The 25,976-nt window shown below is 41.2% G+C and overlaps 1 protein-coding gene and 1 long non-coding RNA gene across 4 annotated transcripts in view; both read left to right on the top strand.

Moving 5' to 3' along the window:
• The window catches only part of DSCAM (DS cell adhesion molecule), a 729,459-nt gene that overhangs the window by 292,242 nt on the left and 411,241 nt on the right, over positions 1-25,976 (top strand). The window lies entirely within an intron of this gene.
• Positions 7,950-24,246, top strand: LOC111093436. The gene is made up of 3 exons (XR_005382420.1): positions 7,950-8,018; positions 9,855-10,005; positions 23,894-24,246. It is a non-coding gene; the product is annotated as an uncharacterized LOC111093436 (long non-coding RNA).

Here is a 25,976-nt window from a genome sequence, read left to right as displayed (position 1 = left end):
AATTCTGGAATTCACCATTCAGTGTGTCCCAGGACTTGTGGCTGTGGCCGTGTCCACATCATGGAGATCTCTGTGAAGTGAAATCAGTGGTAATTTATCAAGTCATCCTGAGCACTTCAAGGAATACTTCACCCCAGTGCTGAAGGATTGCTTTTTTGGCTTAGAGTTTTGAAATGGGGCCCTGATATTTTGGGACACAAAGATGGTTGCCCACTCGTGTCACTTTACACCATGGAAATCTCAGGGAAGTCCGGATGAGAGGCTTGCTCCCGTGTTCTCATTCCTCTGAGGAATGCATTCTTCAGAGAGGAGGGGGAGCAGGGTGTAGGGCTCCTGTCTCAGACTTCCACCCAAGATTCCTCCTTGGGAGGCGAGAGTGGCTTCAGATTTCCTTTGAACCAGTAGCTGTGACAGCCAAAAAAAGGCACTGCTGGATTTGTCCCAGGATATTTCAGTTATCCATCGCTGTGAAATAAACCACCTCAGAACTCAGTGTCTTCAGATAAGAGCTATTTATTTAGTTCATGCTTCTCTAAGTTGGCAGTTTGGGCTAGGCTCAGCTGGGCTTGGGCATGAGGCTGTGACAGCTTCTTGTTGGGAAGATGGCTCTGTTTTTGGGTTGGGGTTGCCCAGCTGTGCATCTGGATGATGGGAGGAATGGAGCCAATTGCCTCTTGTTAGCAGCAGCCTAACCTGGGCTTGTTCATGGGGTATCTCAGCAGAGTTCAGGGAGAGAGAGAGTGCTTAAGGTCTCCTAACACCCTAGCTGGGTGCCGGCACACAGTAACTTCTTCCTCATTATATAGGTTGATGTCACATGCAATGTCCCTGCATGTGGTTCTCTCCAAACTGTCTCAGTGTCTGGTCAGCAAAGTTCCTGGCTCTCTGGCAGGTGCTTAGACTGCTTTCATTGTCTTCAGTACCCCCAAGTCCCACCCACCGGCCATGCCGACCCTCAGCCCAACTCTTTCCTGAAAGAGGCCTTCTATCTACATAGCTAAAAAGAAGAACACAATAGAACAATTGTGCTTAATATTCTCATCACAGGACCAGCATCCTTAAGGCCAGGACTCCCTGAGAAGCCCCCATCTCCCTAGCCTGAACAAGCCAAAAAAAGGGTAAAGGTAATTTGAGCTTTCCTGGAAGGCTTGACCTTATGCTAAGTCACATACAGCTCTCCTCTATACTCAGGGCTCCCTCAGAAAAAATCTAGTCCCCTCCAACTGCTCAGGGGCATCTAGGTGAGTACCACCTAGCCCTAGGGACATCATAGTTCTGCATCTGGTGTCATTTTCCATTTAAAGAGCTGATGCAGCCTCCCTGAAACCCCAAGACAAGAAATTGAGTGTGAGCAGTTTATTTCAGAGGCAGGGAATTAGGACAAGAAAAGAAAGAAGATAGTAAAGCGATTGTTGTCCAGTGGGTTACTGGACATCTGAGATTGGTGGCTCAGCCCCACCTGGGATGCTGAGAAACCTGGTCCTTCCTTAAGGAAGGATCACACCTGAGGTACAACAAACCTGCCTTATCTATGGTTGAGGGTTGTTCCTGGGGACTTTGGCCCCCAGCACTGCCTGTCCTGCTTGCTGGCTAGAGAAGGCTCCGAGGTATAGGGTGCAGCTGTGTGCAGTGGGACCCCTCTGGGCTGAAACTGGAACATGGTTGCCTCAAAGCATTAAGCGAACTTCATGAGGCCACACAGCCAGGAACCAAGTCTGACTTTAAAGTCCTTGCTCTTTCTTACTGCACTAGGCACCATTCCAACCACAGAATGCAATGCCCCCAAAGGGGAAAAAAAGACCAGAGCAACTGAGTGTGCTAGGCCTTTGCACACTCTGGAATCCACTCTGCAATCCTTCCCTGCTGGGCAGAGAGCCTGGCAGGGCTGAGGGCCCTAAGGATGGAAGAACTGATGTTGTGGAAATGGAGAGCAAGTCAGCAAGCCAGAAAAGAGTAGGAGAGAAGAATTAATGATACGCCTGTGGTTAGGGATCCATGGGAGTCCCTGGGTGTGCAGAAGGCTTGGTGACGAAAACCAAACTCATTCTGAAAAGTGACTGTTTTAATATCTTAGCAAACCACTGATACATTCAGAGAAGGGTTTACAGGAGTGTGTAATTGTTCTTCTTACCCAAACCATGTTTGTTTCATGGCAGTCTGAGGCCTAGAGCATGAAGCCCCACATTCTGTGGTGATCTATTCTGATCTTTTCTAACTGCACCCCTGCCTACTGCTAGACAAAAACAGGGACACTGCTCCTCCAAAATCTGGAGGCATGGCGTCACTTTTTTTTCTTTTATATAACTTTTTTTTTTTTACTTAAATTCAATTTGCCAACATATAGTATAACACCCAGTGCTCATCCCATCAAGTACCCTCGTCAGTGCCCGTCACCCAGTCACTCCATCCCCCCACCCACCTCCCCTTCTGCAACCCTTTATTTGTTTCCCAGAGTTAGGAGTCTCTCATGGTTTGTCTCCCTCTCTAATTTTTCCCCACTCAGTTTCCCCTTTTCCCTTGTATTCCCTTTCACTATTTCTTATATTCCACATATGAGTGAAACCATATGATTATTGTCCTTCTCCGATTGGCTTCTTTCACTCAGCATAATACCCTCCAATTCCATCCATGTAGAAGCAGATCATAGGTATTCATCCTTTCTGATGGCTGAGTAATGTTCCATTGTGTATATAGACCACATCTTCTTTATCCATCCATCGAAGGACATCATGGCTTCTTCCACAGTTTGGCTGTTGTGGACGTTGCTGCTATGAACATCGGCGCTCCTTCCTTTCACTACATCTATATCTTTGGGGTAAATCCCCAGTAGTGCAATTGATGGCTTATAGGGTAGCTCTGTTTTTAACTTCTTGAGGAACCTCTACACTGTTTTCTAGAGTGGCTGCAGCAGCTTGCGTTCCCCCCAACAGTGTAAGAGGGTTCCCCTTCTCTGCATCCTCTCCAATATTTGTTGTTTCCTGTCTTGTCAATTTTTGCCATGATCACCGGTGTGAGGTGGGATCCCATTGTGGTTTTGATTTGTATTTCCCTGATGGCAAGTGATGCAGTGCATTTTTTCATGTGCATGTTGGCCATGTGTAGGTCTTCTTTGGAGATATGTCTGTTCATGTCTGCTGGCATGGCGTCAATCTTTAATTTTGCATCCCCGGGTATATTTATATGATGTCCTATGATTTGTATATACTTGCATGAGATAAATACACCACAAATAAAGATCCACTTTGGGAATAGTATCTATAACACAAATCATATGAATTGAGCATGCTTATTTGTGAAGTTATGATAAATTTTTCTAAGGTCTCTCTAGCATATTACTGGTATCACTATCATGTAAATTAACATAATGTACTTGAATTTTACAAGTATCTATGAATTTTTCTCCCCTGAGCCAAATAAGGCACCTTTCACCAGAAAACTTAAGGAAAAAAATGAATTAGTTTTGCTAGCCCAAATAACGTGTGTAGCGGACATATTGTATACTAAGAGCTTGTCCTGATTGTTAATTCATGGCAAGACACCCACAAAAATGCTGGAAAAGCTTAAATCCACATAAGATATTTATATATATTTTTATTGTTTATATTTATATATGTATATGTATAAACATTTTACATAGAATTAGGATTTTTATATTAAGAGAAGCTAATTAAAATGTATATGTATATGTGATATTTATGTAATAAAATTTTTACAATTATGTACAATTTTAAAAATCTAATATGTTGAATTTTTTATCAATCACGAGCAACAAAAGGAGGGAAAGACTTTACAAATAGTTATTATGTTACTTCTGTGCATTTAGCATCTTTGTACTAGTAAAACTGGTGGAAAAGTTTAAAAATAAAGACACGGAAAAGGAAAGGAGAAAGACAGTTCTCCCATTGATACGGATTTCTGAATACTAATGATACGGATTTCTGAATATCTGTTTTTACTTTTCCAAATTTTATATTTTTTGGAAAAAAAATGTTGGAAAATACCAAATTTTTAAAAAGCTTAATTTGGGAGAGTTTGTTGATGAAAATTCTAGCTTTTAAGTTGCTCATGATCTAAATTTTCTTAGGTATCAAAACTGCTGCTACCAGTTTATTTTTAAAGGTAGACATGGGGGATCCCTGGGTGGCGCAGCGGTTTGGCGCCTGCCTTTGGCCCAGGGCGCGATCCTGGAGACCCGGGATCGAATCCCACATCGGGCTCCCTGCATGGAGCCTGCTTCTCCCTCTGCCTGTGTCTCTGCCTCTCTCTCTCTCTCTGTGTGACTATCATGAATAAATAAATAAAATCTTTAAAAAAAATAAAAAATAAAAAAATAAAAAAAAATAAAGGTAGACATGGCATTAAAAAAAAAAACGAATTCTTTTCATCAGCCTCTCATATTTATTCAAGTTCTTGAGACAGTCTTGATATCATTGGACTCTATTCCCTATGCTGTATTTTTTATCCCTATGATTTATTTATTTTATAATTGGATGTTTGTGCCTCTTTATCTTCATCACCTATTTTGCCCATCCCCTCTGTTTGTTCTTTGTACTTATGAGTCTGTTTCCGTTTTTTGTTGTTGTTTGGTTGGTTTGGTCTTTCTATTCTACGCATTAAGTGAAATGATATATTTGTCATTCTCTAACTTATTTTATAATACCCTCTAGGTCTATCCATGTTGTCACAAATGGCAAGATTTCATTCTTTTTTATAGCTGAGGATATTCCATTGTACATAGATATCCCTCATCTTCTTTATCCATCCATCTATTGATGAGCACTTGGGCTGCTTCCATATCTTGGCTACTGTAAATATGCTGCAATAAACACAGGGGTGCATATATTTTTTTTCAAACAGCCCCCTGTAGATATAGAGATGTAATAGCTTCCTAAAATGAATTTTGTTTTGCTCATGACCGACTATAGACACCGGCTGGTGAATTTTGTGTACTCCGGTTCAAAAAGACTCACCAAGTAGAACACTCCAGTTTCAAAACTGAGGAGTTGAAACCCAAAGAGATAACGTGACCTTGATTTAGTTATCAATATTTATTGTTTTGAAAGGGGGAAAAATCAAATTAATGAAGGCATTGGAAACTACATCGCATTCTTATTAAATACATTTTGTAGGATTCGTGCTTGATGATCATGAACATCAAATCTGACTTCCCTGTTGAGCAAAATGAACTATAATCAAGTGGAACAAATCGCATTGCTATTATCCCTTCTTGTGGATCTGAGCTAACACATGATAACCGAGCTGAAATGGTCTTTGTTTGCTTAGCTCCCTTCCTCAGGACAACTGCATGCGTTTTGCGCTTGGAGTTTATACCAGTTTTTGATCTACTAACTGCCTGGTACTTACTGCCCTCAATTTAATCTAGAGTTCTGTCTCCCTCTTCAGTTTAATTATAACACATGCCAGTGGGAAGCACATACTTTATGCTGAATTTTGTTCTAGAGTGCTTGTCAACCTCAGCACTGTTGACATTCTGGGCCAGATGATTCTTTGCTCTAGGGGAAGGGGAGCCAGCTATCCTGGGCATTTTAAGATAGTGAGCAGCATCCCTGGCTTCTACCCACTAGATGTCAGTATCACCCATCCTCCCACTCCCAGTTATGACCAAAAGTATTTCCAGATATTCACCCAAGTATCCTCTGGAGTGCAAAGTGGCTCCCAGTTGAGAACCAATGTTGTAGGTAGAGTAGGTGTTGTAGGATTATTGTAAGACCCCAGAGACAGAAGGTGTTTCAGGAGTCTCTTGCAATCTTATTTTATTAAATCTGTTAGAAGCTTTGCAGATAAGGACTGTTTCAATTTAGCTATCAGGTGCTAACTCGAATTTAATCATTTAGGATGTTTGATATATACACGCCATGTATTTCTTTATTCAGTCTTAGTGGGGTATGTTTGTTTTGTGCCCTTAAGAACTTATACAAGTATAAACACGCTTAAGACATTTAGATCTTTGATGGCAATCTTTGATTTTGAAACACTTTCATGGGAAACATATTTGCTGGAATATGGTAGCATTGCATTTAACCTCGCCCCCCATTTGACTTGCTATGCTTATAGAGATTCATTTCTTCTAAAAGAAGGAGGGTTATTAAAAAGTAAGGCAGGCCTACTGACATGCAAACCTGACATATGTGTGGGCATTTCCCAGTACCCCTGAAATTCAACTTATATAGGTCTATGGCTCATAGAGTTTCTTCCAATGGAAATATATCCCTACATTCATGCCTCATGTAGGGCCAATGACTAAGGCCTCTCAGGCAACATATTGGATCAGAGTAGTTAGATGTCTTCTAATAGATGAGATGTCTGAAATAATGGGAGTGTTCACTGATATTAGGGGTCCGGGGCTGTAAGTGTTGCAGTCCAGAGGATGCAAGAAGGTAAGGCACCTGTTTTGTGATCTGAATTACCCAGGTGAATGATGTGAGCTTCAAAGGGGCCTGTGTGGTGGTGGTGTTTAGGTTTCATTGTTCAAACATTAGGCAAAAATCTATCGTATGAGGGTTCTCTAGAGGAATAGAACCAATAGGATCTGTGTGTGTGTGTGTGTACATGTACATACACACCTGCACCACCAGATCCTGGGTATGCCCTCCCTCTGCATTAAGTACAAGTATCTCTGCAAACCAGAGTAGCTGAAGGTCAGGCCCAGCTGCTGTGCCAAAGCAGTGATTCAAGGTGAGAGCAGTGGGCTGGATCCAGGAAAATAGCAGCAGGCTGCCCCTCCTGGTTCCCACAGGCAGGGGAATAGAGGGCCCTGTTGCCTGGCCATCCCATGGTCGGCCTTCCTGCTGTTGTCCCAGGAGCTAAGAGCCACAGGCCCCAGCACCAGTACCACACTACAGCCCGAAAGCAGGGGAAAGGAAGAGGGAGTCATCTTCTACTGGTTTGCTATTCTTACATCCATGGCCCTGTTTCCATGGACTTAAATCATGACATTTCAGTTTAGGTCTGGGCAGAACGGGCTAATACCTATTAACACTGAAAGCAGAATGTTAAATAGCCTCATGGAAATCTTCAACGGGGATGGTTTAGTGATCACCTGGGTCACCTTCCTCAAGTGACAGCAAGGGAAACGGACCCCTGAAGATGTTAGGTAGCAGGCCAGCAAAGGCTGGTTTTAGGATCCAGGGTGGAAAATGCTTGAATTCACTACTGTCTAGAAAGAAAAGAGAAAGAGAGAGAGGAAAGAAAAGAGGGGGGAGAAGAGAGAGAAAGAGAGGAGAGAGAAAGAGAGGGAAGATAGAGGACAGAGAGAGAAAGGAGAGAGAAAAGGAAGGAGGAGAGGGAGAGAGAAGAGGGAGGAGAGAGGAGAGAAAGAGGGAGAGAGAGAGGAGAGAAGGGAAAGGGGGAGGAGAGAGAATGCAGAGAGGAAGGAGAAGGAGAGAGAGGGGAAGAGAGAGAAGAGGGAGAGGGAGGAGAGAGAGGAGAGAAAGAGGGAGAGAGGGAGAGAAGAGAGGGGAAGAGAGGGAGAGAGAATGCAGAGAGGAGGGAGGAGAAGGAGAGAGAGAGAGGAAGGGGGAGAAGAGAGAAGAGAGGGGAAGAGAGAGGAGAGGGAGAGAGGGAGGGAGAGAAAGAGGAGAGGAGAGGGGAAGAGATAGGAGGAGAGAGAGAGAGAATGCAGAGAGGAGGGAGGAGGAGAGACGGAGGAGGAGGGAGAAGAGAGGGGAAGAGAGAGCAGGCAAGAGGGAGAGGAGAGGAGGGAGGAGAGGGAGAGATTTGGCCCCCAATGGCCCTGTGTGTGAATGTGCATGTCTCCACCTAGAAAGCAGACCGGATTGTGCGACCCTACCGGGTGCAGGGCGCCACCGAAGCCCCCCTGCTCCGTTTCTTCCCTTTCTGACCCCTGCCTGGTGGCAGAGAGAGATGGATTTTGACAGAACCAGGAAGAGTTGTCCTATTTCCATGGCAACATCAATTCACATTCTGCAGGTATATCGCGGCCACTTAGGCCACGGACTCAGTGAAGGCTCCTGAAGGTTCTGGCCAAAAATAACTCGGTATGCCTCGGTTCCTCCCAGCCCCACGGAGAGGGGTGCCATCTGTCAGCAAACCCCCCCCCCCCAGCTGGAGATGAGGGGCAGGGCTTGCAGGTGCACCAGCAGGTGCAGGGCGCGGGGGCTGCTCCACTGTTTCCACTCTGGGAAGAGCTGGGTGGAACGTGAGATACCTTCTCCCTGCCTCACCCCAGGGGCACCAGATACTTAGTATTTCAGCAGAAGTATTATAATTACATAGCTTAGAGTTAGAATTAATTAGCATTTGGGGAAGTAGTGATAAAACCAAGCTGTTATTAAAAAATTAATTTTTATAGAAGTTCAGTTTGGAGAGTCTTGCTTTTCCTTTGAAGGCTAGATTTATTCTTTTGTTTATGAATGAATGACAGTGGGGGGAGGGAGTAAGAGGATAACAGGATTTCATAATCCCATGATCAACCTAAACTAATAACTCCCTTCTCTCCCCTCCGCCCCCAGCGTTACCAGTGGTAACAATGGGATAGTTATTACCAGTGGTAACTTTCACTGGATATTAAACATCCAAACCAATGGCACACAGGCCCAGCATACTTAAAAAAAAATAAATCAAGACCCAAGACTTCTGGTCATGTTTGCGGGATCTGTAGGAAAAGAATGTTTTGTAATCATCCTTTAAAAAAGCAAGTAATTTCCCAAATGATGAGTTATATCAACGTTGAAACATAAGCATAGTGGAGAATCAGCTCCCATGTCTGTTCTAGGCACACAAGGTACTCAACAGGCATCACACGGTGTCAGGCAGTCAGCAAATACTGTCTTTGCATGTTCCCCGGGGGCTTCTCGACACCTGGGAAGAATAAGGAAGGCAAATCATTGCCCTCAGGAATTTTACTCTGCTTAGTTCCTTGGCATGAGGAGTCAGAAAAATACTGGTTTATAATGAAGGAAAAGTATTTTTACTTTTGATTGGAGTTCAGTGACTCTACCACTTAAGACCAAAGACAGTCACAGTAAAATCTTAATTTCCTGAAATTGTTCATTATTCTATGCTTATATAAAAGCCTGTTTTTACTTGGAAGATAATGTTGAAGTGTTTGAGGTAAAAGGGCATCAGGTATGCAACATACTTTTAATTTTTTTTTATTTTTCTTTTAAAGATTTTATTTATTTATTTATTTATTTATTTATTTATTTATTTATTTATTTATTTATTTATTTATTCGAGAGAGAGAGACAGCATGAGCAGAGGGGTGGTGTGGAGGAGTAGAGGGACAAGCAGACTCCCTGCTGAGCAGGGAGCCTGACCTGGGGCTCGATCCCAGGACCCTGGGATCATGACCTGAGCCAAAGGCAGACACTTAACTGACTGAGCCACTCAGACACCCTTGCAACATGTTTGTAAATTGTTCAGTGGCAACAATGGTTATTGTCTCTCTTTTATTTATTTTTTTTTATTATTATTATTATTTTTTTTTATTTTCATTTTTTTTTATTGGTGTTCAATTTACTAACATACAGAATAACACCCAGTGCCCGTCACCCATTCACTCCCACCCCCCGCCCTCCTCCCCTTCTACCGCCCCTAGTTCGTTTCCCAGAGTTAGCAGTCTTTACGTTCTGTCTCCCTTTCTGATATTTCCGTGGCAGTATCGTAGCCAATGAGGTTTATCCGAGTGTCTCTCTTTTAAAAAGTGTCAGTGGTGGCAGCAGGTGGCAAATTGTCATTGAGTGGCCAGATTAGTGAAAGAGATGCTTCAGGTCGCCCTACGGTTTTTTAGTAACTGACCCTTTGTAACTTTTCAAAATTATAAGTTGAAAACTAATGGAGTATATAGCTTTTGATGAAGTGACCTTTTTCAGATTTTCAGAAACAAAGTTTAAGAAAACCATTGCTTTGGAAATGGTGCTACCTCAGAAAATGGGATGCATTCAGCAAAAGCTTTTTTCCTATTTTGGAGGAACAGCAGAGTAGTTTCTGCTGTGTTCTGAAAACTGTAGAAGTGATGAACTTGTAAGTATTAATGTTCTAGATTTTAATACTGGGAGCTCGCTCTTTAAGGAAAAATAGAAATCGCTTGGGCACACTGCCTCTTCTTAGAAACGAAATTTCACCATCTCTTCCCCCATGCAGTCCTTGACCTCACCCTTGCCAGTGTTTTAGGATCAAACGATCAGATGATTCACTTAGCACTTTCATATCTAAGTTGGGTTATTCCCTTCAGAAGGCCCTTTGGAAAAAATACCTGGGATTTCACAAGCTCTGTTGATAAACCTGTTTTAGTCATGGTTTAACAACTACTATTATTTAACACATTACGTATTTTCTAAAATTTTTTATTAATTTAGTTTTTAAATAGTCTCTATGCTCAGCATGGAGCCCAATGCAGGGCTTGAACCCATAACACTAAGGTCAAGACCTGAGCTGAGATCAAGAGTCAGATGCTCAACCGACTGAGCCACGCAGGTGCCCCAACACATATTTACATATTTATGTGACAATATTACATATTACATTTACTAAATGAGAGAGAGAACAAGGAACAAAAGCAAATTCTTCTGCAGAGTCCATTTTTGTATCCTATCACCATGCTCCATAAAATAAAAAAAAAAAACTTTAACATCTAAACACATGTTGGCATTTTTCATCTTACCACTGGATATGGCCACAGAGCATTAGGATGTACACTGGTGCAGCCTGTGTTGTCTGACTATTGTTTTTGGAAAATTCTTATAGGTTTTATGCAATATTAAGAGGAAAAATAAAGGTCCAGGGGTTCCGTGGTTCATTTTGAGTAAGGAGACAGTCTCTTATATTTTGATGTATTGAGCTGGAGCTTAGGATGTTTTCTTAATAATCCAGAGTTTTAGCAGTGAACTACATTTTAAGAGGAATAAGTATGTATCACTCAAATTAATCAGGGAACCTTGTTCATGTTCCCTGGGATGATGAAGCACTGCATGACTTCCTGGTCCAGTGACAACATATAGTGAGAGAAAAGGTGATTCTGGAATTGTAAATGGAGCACAGAGGACTGAGGGAAGAGCTTTCCTGTAATTCTTTAGAAACAAGGAGTATGGTTTGCCCATATTTGTCAGATTTTCTTTGTACATGCCCTGCTTTTCTTAAATTATTTCAGAAGGTTGCTTTCATTTTTTGAAAGGCAAATTTTGTGTGTGTGTGTGTGTGTGTGTGTGTTTAATTTTATTTATCAGAATGAGAGAGAGAGAACAAGCAGGAGGCTGGGCAGAGGAAGAGGGAGAAGCAGAGTCCCTGCTTTTGGGGAGCCCAAGGTGGGGCTTGATCCCAGGACCCTGAGATCACTACCTGAGCTGAAGGCAGACGCTTAACAGACTGAGGCACTCAGGAGGCAAAGGCAAATTTTTGAAAACAAATGTATGCCTGCTAGTTCCTGCCCAGCTGATGCCTGCCCGCGCTTGCACAAGCAGCCTTGGATTTTTCCATGTGGGTTCTGTATACCATCTATCACCACATCGTTTACCTAGCAGTCCTGAGACTAGAGTGTCAACCGTTTATGAAGTGCCTTTCTGTTTCCTCATCCAATCTATGATCTGGTTTCCAGAAAATAGTTTGACTATTTTCAACTGAACTTATGTTTTCTTCATTGTTACATACATTTTCCAGCTTTTAAAGTCTCCTTCTAAAAATGTTATTTTTCTTGTAATCTCTCCATTTATTCAACACCCATATGCGTGTTTTTGCTCTTAGATTTTTGTTTGTTCCCAAGATGGAGTTTATTCTTTCAACCACCGTGGCTCCTGCATGCTGATGTAAATAGTGTGCACATATGTTTTGGGGTGGTAATTTCCATCCTGTCTTGGCAAGATGCCCTGAATCGCCCACCTCTTTCCTTCCAGGGGCAAATTACATCTCCTTAGAGATGATGCATGACCTGAGTGAGGAAACATCACTGTCTCCTGCTATGATGTGTATTCCCTGTGGTTGAGAATTACCTCTCTGCACAGGGTGAGACTCAGTGGCATTCATGGCAAGGAGGAAAAGACAGGAAGAGAAGGCAGGTTGAGTGAAGTAGAATAGGTAACAAAAGATAGGAGGATGCAAGAAGACAGACAAGTACCAGTGAGGAAAAAAAAAAAAAAAAAGAAATAATAAGAAAAGGTAGGGGAGAGGAACATGATGCCTAACTGAGCCCTGTGGTCAGAGAGAAGTTTTGGAGGAATTACTGAAAACTGGACAGATCTGCTGTCCCCTCTCAGCAGGTCTAAAGGGCAGCCACCAAGGACACAGTGGTGCTGTTAACAGCGCTAATGGAGGGGGCCTGTCCAGATGTGAGCAGAAGAGGCTAGAGACTACTACTCCCAAGGCCTATAAGGATGAAATGATATAAATTCACTATAAAAAGGTAAAATATGCAGTGAGATTTAAATATTATGTGCAAGGGTGCAAATGGAGGTGTATTTCCATTACTGATAACCAGGTAGTCCAAAGCTGATGCTTCCCAAACACTGTCCAGTTACAGGAACCCTTCTGAGATCTACTTGTTCCTGGCGATCGATGGCATGGAATAATGTGGTGTGAAGGAAGCTTCGCATGCTCTCCTCTGCCCCTTCTTTTACAAGCTTTGACTACTATTGAATTTTACTGTCTCTGACAATTTAGACTCCAGAACATCACAAGAGGCCCATATTTCCAACAGCTGGAAGTAATAGATGTAAGATTGGGAAGGACAATGAGAATGCCTGTCTATTTGCCGTTGTATCCCCAATGGGCAGCAGGGGGACCACCACAAGTAAATGTTAAATTAACATTGGTGAACGGATAGATAAGAAAGAAAATAGACTCCATCATTTTTGTGAGTGGGAAAGAACAGGGCTCATTCAGGGTAGGATGGACAAATGCCTTTCTTCTCCTTGGCAGTCACTGAATGGAGTTCAGGTAGAAGGAGATCATTGTTAGATTGATTCAAACACACTCACCCTCTTATTGCAAAACCGTGTGGCCTGTCTCCCTCTCTGTTCTCGTTCTGTTCAACTTCTTTCTGTGCACAGGTCATTTCTATGGAAACAAGACCTCAATCTGATACCTGCTAGGTGACAAAATGGCGGCTGATGTTCAGCCAAAGGTGGAAGGGGCTGGCTTTGGTGGAAGCTCAGGACCCTGACTTTATTCATAAGAGTACAAAGTTCATAGAATCATGGGATGTTTGAGCTGAATGGGACATTAATGATTTGATTTGGGGTCAATCCTTTTCACTTCTTTTGTAGTTGAAGAAGGCTTTCTTTTTGAAGAAGAGCTAAGTTTCCCAACCAAGATCATGTTCAGTTATTTTTAAGTAACATGCACTGAATTTACGGAACTTCTTTTTCAAAGGGAACTCTCATGTTACTCTGATAAATTCATGTGATAACTTATATAAAGCTTAATTCCTTTTATTCTTAGTTGTATTTATATGAATATATTTTTAACATTGGTTCTTAACAGCTGTGTTTTCTTGGGAGCTGTTAGAAAATATCAATTTCTTTATCTGTAAAATGGATACAGGAATATTTGTTCTGTTCTCCTTTCTTAAGAATAACTGAGAACCGGTGAAAACACTTTATAAACTATAAAGCAATATACCACATACAGAGTCACAGAAATTAATAGGATTTTACTATCCACCAAATAAATCCAATCTGTAATATTAACAGATGTGTGCACAATACAAAATTATTCTGATAAATTTTTTTAAATGAGGATTTTATGGAGTTTTTGGACTGTAGAACAAACATGATGTGATTTTTCGCAAAAAAAAAAAAAATTTCTAGGAACGTCTGGGTGGCTCAGGGTGTGATCCCAGAGTCCCAGGATGGAGTCCCATATCAGGCTCCCTGCCTGGAACCGCTTCTCCCTTTGCCTGTGTCTCTGCCTCTCTCTGGGTCTCTCAGGAAAAAAATAAATAAAATCTTTTTTAAAAATTTCTTGCTTCTATTCTAATATGTAAATAAGCATGGTACTAATTCCTGAACAACTTACTATTTAAAAATTAAGCTATTTCTTAGTTCAGACAAGGGAGATTAATTATAAGGCAATACCTAGTCATGTCTGTCTACACAGCTGGAATATTAGTGATAAAAGCACTAGCTCCACTGAAATTAATAAATATCCTTCTAAATTTGATTGCCTGTCATTGAAGTATAGCCCCTCCAGAGTTTGTTTCTGTATTAGATTTAGCCATGCCCTTTAGTGATTTCACAGTGAATTTTTGTTTTTTAATTTCTGTTATGTTCAGGGGTTAATTTTGGAGTCCCTCAGGGGGGAAAAAAAAAACTTTCGAACATTTCTTATCGAATTCATTTTCTGGTTTAGTTGGGGTTTTTTGTTTTTCTTCAAAATGCACATATGCAATTTTTTTAACTTCACAAAGTGTGAAGTCATTGTGCTGGAGCTTTTATTCCTGCTTTTGAGTGTGATTCTCTATGACTGTTTAACAGAATTTTCACTGGCCAGCTGCTGTATGTGTAAAGCTCTATGTATTGACCGGGTCCTTGTCCGTGTCCGATCTCCTTGTCAATCTGCACCCACTGCGTGTTGACATTTGCCCTTGGGGTGAGCATGTGAAATGCCCCTGGGAAATCAGAGACAGCCCCCTGGCTTTTAGTGAAATGAACAAAGGGGAGACATCTTTCCTTCCTCAATGCCCTCCAGTGAAGAACAGAAAATCAAATCTCTAGGCCATTGAATGTTGGCAGGGATCTGCCAGCTATTTCTTTATGCTTAAGTGTAAAAGAGAAGCAATCTTAGAAAAGGACCCTTTGCTAATCAGTAGGTTACTGGGGAATGGTGGCAAGGTTTGACATCATCTCGGGCGTCTGGGCTCACTGTCCATACTCCTTTTAAATTCTACTTAATGGTTTATTTTCTTGGCTTCTATGGCTACCGATGGCTGTGCTCTTGGAAACAGAGGGCTGAACAAAAAAGCCTTTCCCTTTCCTGTGTAACACACAACTCCCACTGAAAAATGTTTTTTGCCAGATTCTTACTACTCAGCAACCAAAGGTTTATGTCTGAAATGCATCATTCTGCCATTATTCCTTCTATTGGACTGTTGTTTTCCTGTATGTTTATACGCCAAGTGATTTAGTTAGCATATTTTAAAATTGATTTAAATTTATCTATGCTTGGGATCCTTTTACCATTACTAGTTTGCATTTTAACGATTATAAATAAGTTATTCTGATAATCATAACCAGCTCTTTGGATCTTTTACTTTCTCCGTTGGGTTATAAATAGCATTTAAAGTGTGAATTCCCATTTAAAGTGTGGATAAAGTATGAATCTCAACATATTCCATTCTATCCATTCCATTATTGATTTATTTATTTTCTAAAAGTTACAAAGTGAATGTCCCTTTGCTTTCCGAGTCAAACAATTCGGAATAGTGAGTACCCAAAGTGAAGACTCTCCTTCCATTTCTGGTAGTGCGATCCCAACACACACTTCCCTATATCCAGATTAAATATGCCTTCTCAATTGAAGGTTGTTCCACTTTAGGGAAAAAAAATAAGCAACACATTCATCCCTGCCCATTTCTTTAAAAAGATTTTATTTATTTATTTGAGAGAGAGAAAGAGCGTGCACATGAGCAAGTGTGTGCATGAGTAGAGGGAGGGGCAGAGTGAGAGAGAGAAGCAGGCTCCATGGGGCTTGATTCCAGAACCTCGGGATCATGACCTGAGCTGAAGGCAGATGCTTAACAGACTGAGCCACCCAGGTGCCCCTTTGCCCATTTTCCACAACTACCTTTAGTAAATATCTGTGAATTTCTGGCCATGAAGATCTACAGATTAGTGCTTTTGTACAGCAGTTCTATAAGGAGTCATGGAACAGTCCTGACCAGCTCCTATAAATGCAAGGTATTTTAATCAATAGGAAGCACACATTAGAAATGCATGATTTTGCTACGTAAAAACAGCAGAGTATATGTAAATATGTGAACGTGGTGTTTGTCATCCATAAGTCAAATAGAAGAATGATAAGACTATTGTCTAAAATCAGACCCTGGTATTTAATAAAGATTGATGGCATTTTAACAAGGGAAGTCTATTATCAAATTAAAGTGTAGCTTCTCTGATGCTTTATATTTGTTGTTAATGTTTTAGTGACAGTGGGGCAAAATATGTTTTCTTCCCCTGTTTTGACTATGACTAGATCAGTACCTTCTATGTTATTTTTGGGGTTAATATTTTGCTGATACAGTAAGATCAAAAATATATTTTTCCTCCTAGAAAGTCACCCTTTCCTTTGGCCATATATATGGACATGACATTTTGGTGAGTAAGCATGATGTCAGATGTGTAGAAAGGGCTACTAATTCTCCCAAATTTGCTGCCTTCAGTTAGTGATTGTTTTTCAAATATGGTTTATTGCTTCATATTTGAATTAAGCAGATTTTGAACCACGTGGTTTTTCTAATTAAGCAAGATTAGCAAATAGGTGGTCCAACAACCTCAGTTTCTTTCATCTTTTCTCTGTGAGGTTAGTGGGTCAGAAGTTCCCATTGGCATTTTCTGTGTATATCAGGGAAGCCATGGGCAGTTGTGGGTTCCGGGAAATGGTATCAAACCTTCAAATGAAAGATCTGATTTGCTGGAATACTCATTCTTGGTTTGTTTGTTTGTTTTTTGTTTTTATTGAAGTTCGTTTTGCCAACATATAGTATAATCTCCAGTCCTCATCCTGTCAAGTGCCCTTCTCAGTGCCCTTCACTCAGTTACCCCAACCCCTCACCCACCTCCCCTTCTGCAACCCTTTGTTCCTTTCCCAGAGTTAGGAGTCTCTCATTGGAATACACATTTTTTATTCTGTATCTGAAAACCAGATGCCATAGGCATTGCTGCTGTCCAGGCATGCAAGCTTGACAGTCGAGATCCGTGGTGAGAAAGCCTTGACAATGCTCATTTGTCTTTGAGATTAACAGGGTAGCTTATAAAATGGGTTACATATTTTTTAAATGCAAACATGCAGTGCATTAACAACAAAGCTTCTGCGGTAAGCCTTTAAGAATCTCAAAGGAAGTACAAGTTGGTTCAAGAGTACTATATTCAATTTTTACTGTACAGTTGGCAATTTGTCTCTTTTTTTAATGGTTCTTTGCATCATTTTAAGCATCTTCCTGAATGAAAAAGAGCTGAATATAGCTACTTTGCTCATTTCAAAGATACACACTTTGATTAATAGTTATTGGCGAAGTGCTAAAAGTCAAGGATGCTGTTACCATCACACACAGAGGGACTGGATCTGCGAACTGTGGTGGGATTTCACGAGAGGAATGCTGCATATCACAATCATTAAACAACTCCCTGTGTGACTTTATGTGATGAGCTGAGATCCCCAAAGAGCAATTTAATCAGCATAGCTCGAGCTAGAAAGTTCTGACGGCTACCTTCTACCTTAGCAACAGACTAGTCTCTCGGTAATATGGGTATTCCTGTAAACAGGTGGAGAGATTAAGGGACTCCAGTGTTCATGAAGTGGAGAAAACTCACGATAGCATGTGCCACTTCAGGTGTTCTCTGAGATCTGTAAGGGAGAGTTGAAGGAAGCAACAAGCAGTTGTAAAGCAATTGAGAAAGGTCTGAAAAATAGAATCTTTCTTAGAATTTGTCTGACTTTTTCTCAGAATGGTATGAATGAATATTACAAGATCTCTAGAGTTCCCTATTCTAATCAAATAGCAAATAAACCTGTTAAAAATAACTGGAAGAAAGTTTTAGCATGTGAGAATACCTGCCTACACAGAAATAGCTCTATCCCCGCTGTCTGCTTTTGCGAGGTAGAATGGCTCAGCATTACAGTTTTATAATGGGGCTGAAATTCTGACAGATTCTGGATTCACCTGCCCGTATGGATTGGGTCTCCCTGTACTTCATGCATGATAGGCTAAATCCGTTTCCACTGATCCTCAAACACTTTCTTCTCCAGGTGTCTCAAAGCCTTTGCAGTGTATCCACCACCCATGTAAAGGGAAGCAGGTTGTGGGGCACGGTTGCAACCCCAAAGCCAAATCATGAACAGAGCCTCATCTCCTGTTATGCAGAGGAGAACGTGAGAGCTGGTGTAGCATATATCTTCCACTACGTCTTTTTCTCTTTTTTATATATAATAGGATCTTTTTTTTTCATCCTTGTATTTCTTTAAAAAATAACTTAAATAATTTTTGTTTGATTACAAAATAATACATGTGTCCTTTGGAACGTTAAAAACTATAAAGATGTTGGAGAGGATGCGGAGAAAAGGGAACCCTCTTACACTGTTGGTGGGAATGTGAACTGGTGCAGCCACTCTGGAAAACTGTGTGGAGGTTCCTCAAACAGTTAAAAATAGACCTGCCCTACGACCCAGCAATTGCACTGTTGGGGATTTACCCCAAAGATACAAATGCAATGAAACGCCGGGACACCTGCACCCCGATGTTTATAGCAGCAATGGCCACGATAGCCAAACTGTGGAAGGAGCCTCGGTGTCCAACGAAAGATGAATGGATAAAGAAGATGTGGTTTATATATACAATGGAATATTACTCAGCTATTAGAAATGACAAATACCCACCATTTGCTTCAACATGGATGGTACTGGAGGGTATTATGCTGAATGAAATAAGTCAGCCGGAGAAGGACAAACATTATATGTTCTCATTCATTTGGGGAATATAAATAGTAGTGAAAGGGAATATAAGGGAAGGGAGAAGAAATGTGTGGGAAATATCAGAAAGGGAGACAGAACGTAAAGACTGCTAACTCTGGGAAACGAACTAGGGGTGGTAGAAGGGGAGGAGGGCGGGGGGTGGGAGTGAATGGGTGACGGGCACTGGGGGTTATTCTGTATGTTAGTAAATTGAACACCAATAAAAAATAAATTAAAAAAAAACTATAAAGAAATTCCTCTCCTCCTCCCTCCTCTATCCTCATTCCTCTTCTGTTCTATCCTCACCTCTTCTTTTTCCTTCCTTCCCTGTTCTAGGCATGCAGTATGTGAGCCTCTAAAACTAGCTAGAGGAGACAGTGAGCATGAGATGTTTGTGTCCCAAGCCTGGTTCTTCCAACACTCATTAGAGCTGTTACTGAGAAGTTTGAGCTATTACGCAATAACACCTTTTTTTTGGGGGGGGGTCAGCCTCAAAGAGAAGTTCTGCTAGTCGATGACCCAGGGGTGATGATCAATAGCAGTGGTAACTGAATGATAATCAGTCCACAATGGCAATAAGTCAATGCTGAACTCAGAGCGGAGTCTCAGTGTATCCACCAGGTTCCAAGTGACATGGTGAAGATGCTTTCCAGCATTAAGGCAGCACAGAGTCAGATCTTAATCTCTGTGGCTTGAACAATCCAGAGGAAATAGAATCCTGATGAAATACTCCAATTAAAGAGACCAGTCATCAGTGACAAAAAGTTGGGCTCCAGATCTCAGTGTGTATTTGTTGGTGAGGCACTCAGCTAGGGAGACAGTACTGCCTTGTCATAAATTCATGTTAATAAGTTCTTCTTTGATATGAGAGAAAGCTAGCAACAGAAGTGATTGGCATTTGTTTTTCAAATATTTTTTTCAACACTGGTCAGATAAATTAGGAAGAGGGGGGAAAACACCAGTCGCTGATATCAATACTAATCCGTCTTAGTTGGTAAGTGGATATATTGCGATGTAAAAAGACTTAAAGGAGAATTCTCAGCTCATGGGATAGCAGAGCGCTTTGAATTCAGCTCTGCAACTCATCAGCAATGTGGCCAGGAGCAAATCGCTCTCTGCCACCCTAGTTTCCTCAGCTAAAAAAATACTTAATAAAGCATCTAATTGTGGAAAGTTGCTGGGAGGTAGGCGTTAAAGAGAATACGTGAAAAGTGCCTTTGAGCAGATGCTTCATTAGAGGAAGTGGTGGTCAGAGTTGTCAGCTTCACTGTCTGTAGATTCAAGTGTTCTTAATCTTTTGGTGTCATGGAGCTCCTCAGAGGTCTGACGAAGCCTGTAGAACCCTCCTCAGGATAGTGTTCTAAGTGTATAAAACAAACTCCATAGTGTTATAAAGGAAGTCATTTATCAAGTTTGTGTGTGTATACACATACACACACACATACACACACACAGAATCATGACTCCCAAAGATGCCTAGGTTCTACTCCAGGACCTACCTGTGAGTATGCTAAGTTACATGGCAAGGGGGGTTGAAGGTTGCAGTTGGAATTAAGGTTGCTAATCAGTTGCCCTTTCAATAAAAGGAGAAAAGTTTCATGAAAGATTCACAAGTAATAATTGTTAGATGACCTCCATTACTTTGGGGCTAGAAAATAGTCAAGGTGGGCTGTGGGGGTGGGGCACCTGACTGGCTCAGTTAGTTAAGCATCTGCCTATGGCTCAGGTCATGATCTCGGGATCCTGGGATTGAGCCCCAGGTCAAGCTCCCTCCTCAGCAGAGGGTCTGCATCTCCCTCTGCCCCTGGCACTCCTCATGCACATGCTCTTTTTCTCTCAAATAAATAAATAAAATCTAAAAAAAAAAAAAAAGCGGGGGGGGGGGGGGCATGGAGCGTTACACACACAAAGATGAGCAGAAGCTGAAATGTCAGTGAAGCTAGAACACGGAGCATATCTCTGAATGCTTCCCCCAGACCAGGGCATAAGTATTCAATCATGATTTACCTGACCCATCAACAAGAATGCAGAAATACACAGACAGGAGAATAAATCTAAATATTGACCACTAAAATAAAAGATGAATTAACTCAAAAGTGACAGATGTTTCCATCTCTTTATTATCACTTAATGAATATTTGGGGATCTCAAAGAGGTCTTCCTTGATAACATAGTGCCAGCAGGTAGATTTCTGCTTTCTCAAAGGTAGCTGACTCAAACTTCCATTGCTTTCCTTCCTGTGTATCTTGACCTAAGATCAGCAAAAGTTCAACAATTACATTATCTTTAGTGCTGCACACATAGGGTACCAAGTTGAAAATCTTAGACTGTGTGGTTGCAGTGAATTCTGGAAATGAGGATAATTTTTTATTTTGAGCTTAAGAAAGCCTAAGTGGTAGGCACTAAAAAGGCTCATCTTGACCTTTGAGCTTGGCTACCATTTTTCAGAACCACCTGGTTCATTAAGTTTGGGCCATAATGGACTGGTATGGGTATGGGTTGAGTCCTATTCCCTGCACCGAATTCAGTTATCCAAGTCCTGACCCTCAGCACCTGAGAATGTGACCTTATTTGGAAATAGGGTCACTGTAAATGTAATTAGCTAAATTAAGATGGGGCATATCGGGGGTAGGGTGGGCCCCTAATCTAGAATGACTCACGTCCTTATAAAAGGGGAAATATGAACACACATGTACACAGAGAAAGTCATGTCAAGATGAGTTACGCTGCCACAAGCCAAGGAACTACCACAACTTAGGAGAGGAGCCTGGAACAGATCCTTCCTTGGAGTCTTCAGAGGAAGCATGGCCCTGTGACCCTTGATCTCTGACTTCTAGCCTCCAGAGCTAGGGTTAGGCTACTTCATTTACAGTAGTTAGTTGTGACATCTCTAGAAAACCAATATCAACCCTTTCAGCACACTCCAGCCAAATTTAACCCACACGTGTACAAGCAGTTCAGACACTAGGCACATTATCCCATAAAAAAAGACAGGAAAGGCATGGCATCTCATGCAATAGCTAATTTTAACATCTTTATTAATCATTTAATTTGTCTAGGGCTCAAGTTTTATTCATCTGTTAATTGAGGAGGCTTAGTTTTTCTGAAATCCTCCCATTTGCCTGCCCTGAGGGCGATATAACATAAACCCCAGAGAGTTTGGGATTTGCCCAAAGTAGCCCACTACCAGCTTAAACCATCTGTGAAAACTGTATTAAGTCTTGAAGATTTGTGTGGATTTAATTCTTTTCCACATTATATGTGTTTGGTTTAATATTAAGTGATATTTGAAATTGCTTACCATTGAAGCATTAGTCTTATGAACTGTGCTTATACCCGAGATTCATATTCCTTTACACACTATCACATGTCTCTGTTATTGGGACTGTTTGGGAACAGTGGGTCTATGCTATCTGTGGTCCTTCTAGCCCTAAAACCCTGGACTCCAGGGACTGTTCATATATGGCTTGCATCATTAAATATCAGATTATGTCTCTGTGTGTGAGACCTCCAGATGAGTCCATCTTTGTCTTTGTGGATCCCCAAATACACACTTTCAGAATTAATTAATATAAAATTAAAATACCGCTCATTGAAACTATTTCACTGGCTCATGTAAAAAGTATGTGCCTAAGTATGTTTCTGCTGGGTGGCTCCACAGTAAGGCACTTTGATCATGGCAAATTGCTTAAGGAATCTGTTCATTTTGTGTATAGGAAATTAGGACAGTTGGGAAAAATGCCTCAAATTAGATTCAGTAATCATATGCCATTGCCTTTTCCACAGAAGTAATTTGTGATAAAATCACTTAAAACCAGAGTCATCACGCACAGCCTCACACTCACAGGAAGGGAGGAGCTCCCCATGGAGCTGGGCTTTGCAATGGGCTCTGCCGAAACCCCTCTCAACTTGGCAAGTTTCCTCATCTTTGAAATTGGGGAAACAATTCATTTTGGGTCTACTGTGAAAACTAAATACAATAATATATATCCAGTCCTTTTTATAAAATTTAAAGGGCTGCATGGCTGTCAGGAATTTTGTGCATTTTTAAATAGACCCAGAAGACGTTAATGGGGTTGCCAGCAGGGCTGATACGCCTTGTGCTCAGGACCGTTTAGTCTATGATGAACTTAACCAAGGAGGATGAGACAGAGAACGAGCATCTCAAGGCTTCAATTAATGTAAACATTTTCAGGGAAAATAAGAGTGACTCTAAGACTGAAGAAGTTTAGAGACCTATTGGTAAAAGGGTCAACAAATATTAAATACACTTTTTAATATTGGGTGGTATGTCTTCTGAAGAAGACAGTGAGTTTGTATTGTTGAAGTACCAGCAAGACCATTAACAAAACTCAAATGGGGTAATACTGTGTGTTAAAGGTGAAATTAAATAAACAACAAAAATATTGGATGAACTGATTACTTGTCTGCATGGTTAGATACCAGACTTTGATGATGTTGGCACCCAATTCCAATTCATTTTGATTTTAATGATTATTAAAAACCAAAAAAAAAAAAAAGAAGAAAGAAAAGAAAAAGAAGAGGGCAGGTGGTGTGGTTCTATTAGTTATCTGGAGGTGCACTCTTCAAGTGATGGATACTTGCAAAGCCAGAAGGTGAACACAGCTTACAGTTTATATCTTTTGAGTAAGTATGCGGTGTGATATCTCTCAGGATGGAGACCTTACACCAATTTGTGATCTTCATGTGCTGTGAGGAGACACTAGCTATATAGCAGTAGATTTAAAAAGAAGACAAAAAAACCTGGTCTCATGAAGCTTATATTCTATAGAGAGGAAGATAGACAAATGATCACCTCACAGGGAGGTGATGGTCTATGTGTAGAAGAAAAATAAAATAGGTAAAGGGTTAGAGAATAGTGGAAGTGGTGCTATTTTAAAGGGGCTGATTAGGGAAGGCCATAAAAAATGAGGGAGCAAGGAAATGGACCCTGTCAAAATGAGGGAGCAGGGAGTAAAAAACAGCAGGTCAGGAGCCCTGTCATGGTTGTGTACCTATAAAATTCAGGACCCCTTAGAAGATCAGTGTGGCTGAAGGAGAACAGGTAGGAAAATGAAGACAGAAGAGTTGAGATATGAGGATACAGGGCCAAGTCATGAGAAGTCCTGTGAGGACTTAGGGCTTTACTAGAGAGATGGAATTCAACTGGGGAGCTATCGAGAGGTAAATGGGAGGGAGAAGGAGACACCTTCTGTGTGTCCTTCCACTTACTGGCTTCTCCCTCTTCACCCAGCCTTGGCCATGGGGTCTCCTCTTCTCCCTCAGCATCTCCGTGGACAAGTGAGAAGCACTGTTGGCACCATGAAAATAAAGTTTCTAGAATGGTCAAGCTCTAATCCCTCCTGAAGATGGTCTTTCCTTTACTAAACCCCTGGAAGCCTCTGGAGCTGTGGACCACTGTCTTGCCTGCTCTTATATGAGTTTCTATAGATTCATATGTTTCTTATCTCTGGAAGCATACTGAAGATCCCTGAATGAGGACTCATTTTTAAAATCCGTATTTCCCACTTGCACACAGAAGACATGTAACAAAACTTCACTACCATGCAGGAGAACACTAAGTTTAATGCCTTTTTAAAAAAATGTATTCTCATGAGAATAGAAGCAATTCACGGATGACCTCAATGAGAATAAAATTGGTACATTCTCAATGGAGATAGTCTTTATATATCACAATGAGTAAAAATAGAGAGCATAATTTTTTAAAAGGGAGAATCCGAGAATTAAATTGGAAAGGGTAGCAAAAATATGAAACTCACAAGATTAATACTAAATATAACACACTTGATGGAAATTCATCATTTGCCCTCATCCTCTGGGACAGAAGTCATAACTTTATACAAAGGCATAGGGTTCTCAGATTAAATATGGGGTACTGAGTTAAATTTGAGTTTCTGACAAATAGTAAATAACGTGAGTGTAAGCAAATATCAAATATACTCAAAATTACACGTTCTCAGAAATTCAGATTTAATTGGTGTCCTGCATTTTTTTTTAGCTAACTCTGGCAATCCTACAAAGAAGAGGCTATTGATTCATTATCTCTAGACTATGAAGAATCATTGCTGCAGTAGTAGCAAGAGGTTGTGTTGGGACTCCTTGCAACCACCAATCTTTTTGACTTTGTTCTGGCTTAGGAAGTGCATCCTGGGCTGCACACCTTCCCTATGCCTCTCCACGTCCACTATATCACCTGTCTCTGTCTTGCTTTGGGTCCCAAGTGGCTGTGTACATCAATGGGCTCCCTGGTCACTGGCTTCCCATTGGGCTCAGCTAATGGGAGGCACCGGAAGGAGATGGGGAGAAGAGTGCTGACAGCGTATTTATTTTATTTCCACCAGCTCCCTCCCTGCCAGGTTGTTGAGACTCCTGCTCGGTTCCCATTCACTCTTCAGTCCCAGGGCAGGTAGCAGCTTTGAGTTGCTCTCAGCCCCTGGGCACTGCACTAACTTTGTAAAGTGTCCCTTTGTAGATTCCCCTCAAATTACTGAGCCTAGGGTGCCATCTCCTCTCTACTGGAACCTTAACACAGTATAGGCTGTTCAATAGATATACAAGGTCAAGTGTATGATCTGTGATCATGGAAGCATGAATTAGAAAGAAAAAAACAAAGATTTGGGAAGGAAACAGCAAAGTTAGCATTTTGGCTGTGCCATTCAGATGGTGAGGTCCTGGTGGGCACTTAATCTCCAGTATAAAATGGATATCTGCTCCTAAAAAGTTCTGGAGGAATGAATAGAAATGGGAACCTTAATCAGCAGGGGCAGGGGGCAGGGGGGGAGAAGAAGAAGAAAAAAGCTCTGTGGGAAAAAAGTAATTTATCACTAGAATGCCCATGTCCTCCATAGAACAAGATCATAAATCCTGTATTTATAGAACCTGTGTTTTTAAGAGGATTTCTTCAGAAAATCCAGAAATCAAAATGTTTAGTAAATGAAAAGGAAAAACTAACAGGCAAGTCACATCTTGTCTTGTACCATTCTTTCCTACAGCCCCTCCTTCCTGCCTGTCCTTCACTGTGCTACTGAGTTCTTTCTATTCCCCAAAAAGGGTGCTAATGACTTCACTTCTGACTCAGAACTTGGATGACACTTTTCAATGAACCTAGTAGGTTTTCAAGAAATATTTGTTAATTTTAATTGCATTTCTATTCCTTTGACCCAATTGTCTCAAATGTGGTTGGGAGAAAAGCAGCAGAGAAATAGCTAAATCCCCTAATTATTTCTCTGAAACTTTCTCAGTGAATTCGCAGACATATTGAAGCATGGCTGATCCCACACAGTAGAAAAGACACACCAGGCCAGTGGGCGGATTCT

Source organism: Canis lupus, chromosome 31, assembly GCF_011100685.1.
Source record: "Canis lupus familiaris isolate Mischka breed German Shepherd chromosome 31, alternate assembly UU_Cfam_GSD_1.0, whole genome shotgun sequence".
Classification (NCBI taxonomy): domain Eukaryota; kingdom Metazoa; phylum Chordata; class Mammalia; order Carnivora; family Canidae; genus Canis; species Canis lupus.
Note: the sequence above shows the minus strand (reverse complement) of the source record. Positions and strands in the feature narration are given on the sequence as shown.